At 38.0% G+C, this 7,269-nt stretch overlaps 1 long non-coding RNA gene across 1 annotated transcript; it reads left to right on the top strand.

Moving 5' to 3' along the window:
* The first annotated feature begins 4,563 nt into the window (after positions 1 to 4,563).
* On the top strand, positions 4,564 to 7,033 carry LOC127423263 (uncharacterized). The gene is made up of 3 exons (XR_007894290.1): positions 4,564 to 4,717; positions 6,797 to 6,835; positions 6,982 to 7,033. It is a non-coding gene; the product is annotated as an uncharacterized LOC127423263 (long non-coding RNA).
* Positions 7,034 to 7,269: the final 236 nt, after the last annotated feature.

Below are 7,269 nucleotides of genomic sequence, written 5' to 3'. Positions count from 1 at the left end.
ATCATCTGCTTCATTGTTACTAACCTCACTTGCATCAGATGTGCTACATCTCTGCTTCCCCGATCTGTCTGCTGTTTTCAGCCATCTGCTGCTGTTTTGGGATCGGGCTTGCGTTTATGGTTTGGTTGGCATTTCGTTTTGAGCTTGACCAGAGTGGAAGTGTCCTAAATCCGCATCGGATGTCATCATGCGGCTTTTCCTGACTATTTGGAACATATGTATCTTTGTTCTATCGGGGACCAGTGTAAAGCAGTGGATTGAACAAGTGGATCTCACTATGAAAAGGTACTCTTTCTCCAAAATCCTCTCTCTGGAAAACCATGGATGTCCTGACATCAGTGTTACATAAACTTTGCGCTCCATGCAGCTTCTCCGTCGGCCCAGTTATACACACAGAGGCTGTCGTCAAAAACGTTGTATTACTGGTGCTGGCTTTACTGTATCCTTGTCAAGTTGCAGGCACTTGGTCGTAGCTCCATTTCCCAGGGTATGTGCTCCAGTAACTTACGTTATCCTGAAATGCTTTCTGACAAGCGCGGTGGGAATGTACGTCTCAGCACTTGCACACTTGAATACAAGGTCAATGAATCACAAAACAGCTCTACTCTCTGATGTTATTATAGACAGAAAACTTGATGTTTTCTGTTTTAGCAAAACATGGCATAAAGACAATGACTATTTTAATCTCAATATGTGTGCCCCATCTGGAAACACATTTATTGACATGCCATGATCCACTGGCAAAGGTGGTGGACTCACTGTTATTTATAGATCTTATGTGTCAATCACTGTAATTACTGCTCTTTCTGTTTCATCATTTGAGTGTTTGGATTTAAAATTAATGGTGCTGCGCCTGTCCTTGTACTGCTCATTTACCGTCCTCCTAAACCCAATCCACTCTTCTTTTCTGAATTTACTGAGCTGTTGACGCTTCTCAGTCCAATCTGTCCAGCGATGGTTTTAATTGGCGATATTAACATTCATGTTGACAATCCAAATTGTGTTAATACTGTACATTTTTTGGACATTATTGATGGTTTTAATTTTACTCAGCATGTCAACTTTCTACTCATAGGTTATATTAGATTTGGTCTGTTCTGCTGGTGTTGATATTCAGTCGTTGGACAGTACTGAGATGAGTATAAGTGGATATAAGCTCATTACTTTCTAAATAAATGTTCCACCTTCAAGGTCTTTGATAGAACGTGTTATCACATTTAGAAACATCAAGCACATGGATTATGGCCTCTTCTCTAATTCTGTCTCTGTGCTCCCAATTAATAATTCCATAGAGCATTATAACTCTGCTCTGTCTGCAGTGTTGGATGAGTTTGCATCTCTGAGAGAGCGTGTTGTCACCTTCAGGAAACCATGTCCCTGGATTACAACTGAGTTACGTTCACTGAAGGCCAGAAGAAGGCAACTTGAGCGGCAATATAAAAAGTTTGGTTTAACAGATCACAGGCTTATGTTTGCTCAACATCAAACTGCTTACCATAATTCCCTCAATGCTGCACGAAAGGATCACTACTCTAAAATCATCAGTGATGTGGCAGCTAACCCAAATATTTTGTTTAAGACAGTTAACAAACTTCTTAAACCAGCAAATGCATTTGCTTGTTCTTCTATTGCTCAGTGTAATATGCTTCTTAATTATTTCATTCTTAATTATTTCATTGGAAAGATTGAAAATAAATACAACTTCATAGCACTTGTCCCTCTGTCTGAGCTGGCTCAGATTCAACCTATAAATCCTCCAACCTCTACTCTTTCTAGTTTTGCAACAGTTGACATTGACTTCATTATAAGAACAGTTAAGTCTATGAATTCAACTAATTGTATCCTTGATCCCCTTCCGTCTTCTGTTCTCAAGGGATGTCTCCTATCTAGTAGCCCCCATATCACTTTAATTGTGAACTCCTCATTAAATTCTGAGTCTGTTCCCCCTGCACTAAAAATGGCAGCAATCACACTAGTCCCTAAAAACCTGGACGTGATGCCTCTGATCTGTCAAATTACAGGCCTATATGTAACCTACGTTTTTTGGCAAAGGTTCTGGAGCATGTTGCTGCAGCCCAGTTCCACAATTACCTGTCTCAAAACAATTTATTAGAACCTTTTCAATCAGGCTTCAGAACTGGGTATAGCACTGAGACAGCCTTGGTGAGGGTCATGATTGACATACTTATTGCAAATCTGGGACGGTGTTGGACTGGTTCAGATCCTATTTAACGGATCGCTCTCAGTTTGTTATTCTGGGTAAAAACAAATCAGAGACTGTACCAGTACGTCAGGGTGTTCCCCAGGGGTCAGTGTTGGGCTCCAATCTGTTCAGCATTTATATGCTTCCGCCCGGGCAGATTATTGGGAAATATGGCCTTGGGTATCACTGTTTTGCTGATGATACTCAAATTTACATTAGCACTAGCCCTGATATCACCTGCACTTTAACTATTATGACTGTTTGCAAGAAATAAGAACTTGGATACAGCTTAACTTTATGGAACTGAATTGCTCCAAAACTGAGCTTATGCTCATTGGTACACCGGCTGCTACTCGTAAAGTTGACTATCCTAAATTGATGGTTGATAACAGCCTGGTGCTTCGCACTTCTCAAGTGCAGAACCTGGGTGTAATCTTTGAAATATTTTTAATATTTTAACAACACTTGATGCACATATTAAAAATATTTCTAAAACGGCCTTTTACCACCTTAGAAATATTGCCCGACTTAGGCACTTCCTCTCTTTGGCTGATGCAGAAAGGCTTATCCATGCCTTTATTACCTCTAGGCTGGATTATTGTAATGCCCTCTTTTCAGGTCTGCCAGCAAAATCCATATATAGGCTTCAGTATATTCAGAACTCTGCTGCTCGTGTCCTTACTTACACTTCTCCACATCAACACATTACCCCTGTGCTCTTGCAGTTGCATTGGCTTCCCATCAATGCATGTACTGATTTTAAAACTCTCATTTTAACATATTAAGCAGTTCATGGGATAGCACCAGTGTACCTTTGCAACCTTGTTGCACTTTATACTCCCTCTCGTCCTCTCCGTTCTGCTAACTCACTTGCTCTTCAGCAGCCCTCCTGCAAACTTAAATCTATGGCGGAAAGAGCTTTCTACTTCAGAGCCCCTACGCTATGGAATTCTCTTCCTTTTTCCATTAGAATTGCCTCAACCCTGAAAGTTGCTTAAGACTTATTTGTTTAAAGGAGAGTTTTATTAACTTGATTGTTTTATTGTTGTTTTGTTGGTATGTTTATATTTTAATCTTGTAGCGCTTTGAGTAAGAAAAGCACATTATAAATAAAATGTATTATTATTATTATTACTAGATTATAGGTGTTTTATGTATGTAACATAACCCTTTAATTGGTCCCAACTAAAGAGGTCCAGCACTTCATATCTAAAACCTTTAACAATAATCCAAAATTACTAATTAATTTTATAAATAGTTTTGTATTGTTTGTTGTTTAATCATTTTTTCTCATATTTATTTTTTCTGTGCCTTCTTAAAGTGATAGTTCACCCAAAAATTAAAATTCTCTCATCATTTACTCACACTCATGCCATCCCAAATATGTATGACTTTCTTTCTTCTGCTGAACACATACAAAGATATTTATAAGAATATCTCAGCTCTGTTTGTACTTTCAATTCAAATTAATGGTGGCCAGAAATCTGAAGGTCCAAAAAAACATATAAAAGCAGCATAAAAGTAATCCATAAGACTCCAGTGGTTAAATCCATATCTTCAAAAGCAATATGTGTGGGTGAAAAACAGATTAATATTTAAGTCCATTTTTACTCTAAATCTCCACTTTCACTTTCACATCTGAAAATCACATGACACATGTGGCGCCTATTTAGTTTAACTTTCACATCTGAAAATGAAAGTGGAAATTTATAGTAAAAATTGAATTAAATATTGATCTTTATCTTACCCACACCTATCATATTGTTTTTGAAGATATGGATTTAAACACTGGAGTCGTATGGATTACTTTTATGCTGCCTTTATCTGCTTTTTGAGCCTTCAGAGTTCTGGCCACCATTCACTTGCATTGTATGGACCTACAGAGCTGAAATATTCTTATAAAAATCTTGGTTTGAGTTCTGCAGAAGAAAGAAAGTCATACACATCTGGGATGGCATGAGGGTGAGTAAATGATGAGAGTATTTCCATATTTGTGTGAACTATCCCTTTAAAGTTTATAAATATATGATAAACTATATGGTGATTATAATGGTGAAACTGCTAAGCCATGCTGAGTAAACCGTTTCGCATCACCCAGCATGTGCGGGTCAGGGTCTATTGTGTGGCTGCTGGGCCGTCATGCAAACGTGGCACCCTCCTCTGCCCCCCTCCTCTCCTCCCACTCTCTCCCTTTCTCTACCCCTTCTCCTCCTCCCCTTTACTGGCAGCGCCAGACCGCGGGGCCCTGGGGGTGTGATATGTGGCGGGGCCCCACTCTCATGTCACTGGACTTGGAGAGATTACGCTGACTCCTGCTGGTGAGAGGAGGCGAGGTCCAGATGTGAACCTCAACACCAGTCTGAGGTCAGTCCCAAGGTTTGGGGTTTGATGGGAAAGAATGTTTGAAACAGCAGAGAAATCTGATCCTGGATCTGCTGTGTTGATGTGCATAAGCAAAACTGAGGTTGAAGACTGAATGCACTGAAGAGGATTTTAAAAACCAGAGGGAAAAGAGTAAGAAAATTTAACTTTCCTCCTTTTCAGAAGGTTTCTGGGCTCAAGATTCAAGCTCAAGTTATTTGTTTATTAGAAATGTATTTGTTTTTATTTATTTATTTATTTATGTATCATGTATTTGGAATCAGAATACCTTCTTTATTTGTTTATGCTTTTAAAAATATGTATTTATTGTTTTTATTATTTATTTATTATATGTATGGTTTAGAAAAAGAATGTCTATATTCAAGTGTTGTTCATGTTATGCAACCATGTGTATTTCTATATGTCAGCAGATTCATTTAAGGAGAGAGAGAGGTTTGAGAACATTTGAAACAGCGCCTAATGCAAATCAGATGACCTTCATATTGTTAAAACTATGCAGGAAGTGTCAATAGAATTCAGCCAAAATAATAATAATAATAATAATAAATTAATTAAAAAAATTATATGTATATATAATGTTGTGTTACAGTGAATGCTGCATTCTGGGTAACATTATAACATTGAGCAACATGCCTGTACACATAAGACACAGAGAGGGCATTGGGCCTCTTGAAGCAGCATGGGGTGCTCATTTAAAAATAATTATAGCCAGGAAACAGTAAAAAGTTAATTGTCTAATACTACACTTCATTTTATAGTTGATCACGGGTCTACTTCACGTTTGAACAACACTTAAAAAAAAAACAATTAAATAGTGAGTGATGTTAGGGCGTTGTGGGTGGTTGCCAGGCCATTGCTATGTTACTATGGTGTTGAGTGATTTTAGGCATGTTGCTATGCTGTTGCTAGGGTGTTCTGGGTGGTTGCTATGTGGTTACTGGTTTCTTTTGGTCCCTAGATGCAGCTCAGTTCCATCCTTCAATGTAACTCTCTGGGATTTTTTTCAGCTTTATCGTCCGCTAGGTATGAATTGTAAATACGATAGCTTAGAAAAGTAATAGAACACCTCGCCTGATCAAGCCACATAATTTGAGGTATAATTAATATGTATAGCAACAAGAGAGAGAGAGAGAGAGAGAGAGAGAGAGAGAGAGAGAGAGAGAGAGAGAGATTGGTGTGGGTGATATTTGGCTTAAGTGTTCTTCCTCTGTGGGTAAGTGTTCTTTCTCTGTGGCCTGACAGAGATGTCTGTCTGGTTTACAAACCTCACTAAGCCAGATTAAATGCATCCAAAATGTACTGTACCCCACAGCCTGGCATGTGTTCCTCTTAAGCCTGAGCTTAAGAATGTGTGTCACTGTTTGTGTGCCAAAGTCATAGAAATTTAACATGCATAAAAAACAAGACAGCTATCCTAAAGATCAAAAACCTAAAGAATGCAAATGGTTTGCTTATGGAAATTGTATCACAATATTTAACCATTTCTAATAGGATCAAATAAGAATCCGCTAAGATCCTACTGGATAAACTGACATTTTGAAAAATGGGAATTTCAATTCATCCAGTAGGATTTTCCAGTATTTGAACATTTATGTCACACTTTAAAAATGTGTGAATGCCATTGCATCAGATAACAAAATATCAAACCAAGCGGCTTTTATCTTCAAAAATACATAGCATAAGTACTATTGCTGTCAGTCGATTACATTTTGAATTGCGATTAATTTCATAATTTGTTTTGTAGTTAATCGCAATTAATCGCAAATTTTGGGAGTTTTAGGTTTGTGTAAAAAATATACTTATTCTTAACTTTTAAAAATGCTTCCTGCTAGCAGTCGACGCATCACGGAGCTGTCGCGTGATGTAAGAACAATGGCGTGTTCACACGAGAAGTTGGAGGCGCGTGCTTTGTTTACAACAGAGGAATGAATGTCATGTGAGAGTTAGGTCATTTCAAACAGCATCCCAGTGCTGGCTGGAAGTAACAATTTAAAGTTAAAACATTTTTAATTATCTATTTTGTTTCTTACACCAACCTATCGATTTGCATCAGAAGATATTAATTGATCGACTGGAGTTGTGTGGATTACTTTTATGCTATCTAAATATGTCTTTTGGACCATCAAACAGCCAGCAGCCTGATGGCACCCATTCACTTGCATTGTACAGACATACAGAGCTGAAATGTGCTTGTAAAAATCTTCATTTCAGTTCTGCTGAAGAAGAAAAGACATCTGGGATGGCTTAAAGGTGAGTCAATCATGAGAGAATTTTTAATTTTGGGTGAACTAATCCTTTAATCTGTTAATTATGACAGCTCTAAGTACACTTTTTATTCCTATTTGATCCTATTGTGGTCCCAAATTATGATAGAAATTCCATTTGCTTTCTTTTAGGATTTATCAACCAGCAAAGGATTGAAGAGACAAATCAGTATAGAACTGCAAGGTGAGTGATTTGTGACAGAAATATTCTATAATTGTAGATGCACTTCTTCTGTGACGGACATGCAAAGAGCTTCATTATTTGAATGAGATGTATATTCACTGTGAGTCTGATTAGTGATTTCATGACGTAATAAATATCGAGGTGGCCAGTTCAGTCAGTTGAGTCATGTGTGTGCTCCTGGTAACATGCCATGGTTAAAATAAGAGATTACCCTGGAAGTCCTCCTCCCCTTCGTC

The sequence above is a fragment of the Myxocyprinus asiaticus genome, chromosome 32 (assembly GCF_019703515.2).
Source record: "Myxocyprinus asiaticus isolate MX2 ecotype Aquarium Trade chromosome 32, UBuf_Myxa_2, whole genome shotgun sequence".
Classification (NCBI taxonomy): domain Eukaryota; kingdom Metazoa; phylum Chordata; class Actinopteri; order Cypriniformes; family Catostomidae; genus Myxocyprinus; species Myxocyprinus asiaticus.
Note: the sequence above shows the minus strand (reverse complement) of the source record. Positions and strands in the feature narration are given on the sequence as shown.